This window comes from Diabrotica undecimpunctata, unplaced genomic scaffold (genome assembly GCF_040954645.1).
Source record: "Diabrotica undecimpunctata isolate CICGRU unplaced genomic scaffold, icDiaUnde3 ctg00001098.1, whole genome shotgun sequence".
NCBI lineage: Eukaryota > Metazoa > Arthropoda > Insecta > Coleoptera > Chrysomelidae > Diabrotica > Diabrotica undecimpunctata.
This window is the reverse complement of record NW_027312777.1, coordinates 4515-6613: the sequence shown is the minus strand read 5'-3', so window position 1 is coordinate 6613 and position 2099 is coordinate 4515. Positions and strand designations below refer to the sequence as shown.

Sequence of the window (2099 nt, the reverse complement as noted above, 5' to 3'; positions counted from 1 at the left end):
CAGGATGTTTTTTAAAATATTCAAATAAGTCTGCCCAAAAAACCTGCCATCAGTACGCCATATCATTCATATTTCTCTAGATGAAATCAATCCTCCTACATTGGCGCTAAAATGACCAGCTGCTCGATATCTATTAACATATAGAGCATTAAATCTATTATCATCAGAGAAATAAAAAATACTGCACCAAAGGCGATTAAATTAAGTGATAAATTGGCATTGGCCAGTAGAATATCTAAAGGGTTTACCGTATCTTATCTACTTGGTCCCGCTAACTAGCTCGTTGAAAGACAAATATAAAAATCAGAGTCATTTTTCGAAAAAAAAAAAAAAATGTCACTTTTTCCGCTCTTACTTGATCATTTATAAAATATTATCAACATTAAGTACAAAAGCCTATAAGTCTGACTACTTTCTTAATGTATTTACTAATTTCAAGTGTCGTATAGAGTGCAATGAGTTATCACGTCATTATATGGCTACGAGGGACCAAAACAATTCGAAAAGAAAACTTATCAACGGACCACAACAAAAGAGAATTATTAATTCGAATCTACAGTCAAACTGATATTCTACTGGCTCTGTGTGCATGATAAAAAAAGGGAACTGATCTTTACATTCGTCTTCGACCAATTCCATACGAGAATCCACCGTTGCTTTTGTCCTCCCGACGAGTTCAGGAACAACTCGATATATCTGTGTTGCATGTGACCTTTGTCCTTGCTCATGGCTCTAACAGCGTCTTCGTGATTGACGAATTCTACGTCAGCTTCCCCCGAAGCTCGTCCAGAGGAGTCTTGAATCATTCGAACGAAAATTGGTACCACAGGCTTGAAAAAATCAGCAATGTCATGTTCATTCGCTTTAAAAGGCAAGCCTCTCATATGCACGCAATGCACGCCAGCACCGCCTCCACCACCGCCGCTGCCGCCCCAAGAATCTTAGCTACTTCTAGAACCCATATCGCCACCATTACGCTGACTGCTGCTCCAAGGTGAGGGCCGGTGGTAGCTACCGTAATCTTTGAAACTGCGCGATCCTCTGGAGCTACCAAAGCAACCACCGCCGCCGCCACCGTACCGCGGGTCTCAATCGTATGGGCCTGGTTTGGAACTGAACATGCTGGACCCGCCGCCCATACGTCTTCCCGAAACTCCCATGAAGTTTCCTTGAAAACTCATCTCGGTGACCACTTCAGACAAGCTACTTCGGAAAATTTCTATATATCTGTGTCCGATCTTTTCTCGATGTTTCAGCAGAGCTTTCTCTGCGACTTCTCGGTTAACAAACTGAACATACGCCTCCCCAGAACTTCGCCCCGAGGCGAATTACTTTTATTTATTATTTATTTATTTACCACCGTTTTACCACCCATTCCATTTCAGCCTTGTTCACCTTAAAAACCTCAATGTACCTATTCCCAATGTGTTTTCTATCCTTTTGCAAAGCTGTCTCTAAATCATCTTCAGTTTCGAATTCAACGAAAGCTTCACCGCTAGGCCGTCCTTCTCTAGATGTAGTCATGTGTACGCCGTCTGTTCCGTCCAAAACATTGCAATCGTCAAAAAAATTAAGAATATCATCTGTAGTCGCCGACCAAGGCAAACCCCGCAACTTTGCGATGTATGCATCATCGTTATCACCGCCGATTGAAGACATTTTTAGCTAAAACCGAAATATATGTATATTAAATTACTCGTTGCTATTACTGTACATTTTGTATTATTTTATTTGCAGTATTTTTTATTTCTCTATAATGCAAATGAATTATGCAAGAATTCCAATAGATTGTATTATCATCAGATCTATACAACGAAATTTTGCCCTTTTTAGAAGATTGAAAAATTTTCTCATCTGTAAATATTACCCTTTCCCAAAAATCCTGATTTTGTAGCTGATGGTTTAAAGCAAATAAAAGTGTTATTGCTTCTGTTAAGCTGTTAAAACTTGTTTTTTTTTTGCTGCAGTCCGGTACTTAAGACGCGAAGCTTTAATTATGCGCTAAGTTGTTGTCTTTCTTCCCAAAAACAGTGACTTAGTTCTTGCAGCTTTCGCATCTTCAAAAGGATTCTCTTCTGATCTCTCCAATCTTCATGAGC

At 39.6% G+C, this 2099-nt stretch overlaps 1 pseudogene; it reads right to left on the bottom strand.

Annotated features, from left to right (window-relative positions):
- Window positions 1–322: 322 nt before the first annotated feature.
- Window positions 323–1712, bottom strand: LOC140431736 (heterogeneous nuclear ribonucleoprotein H-like; annotated as a pseudogene).
- Window positions 1713–2099: the final 387 nt, after the last annotated feature.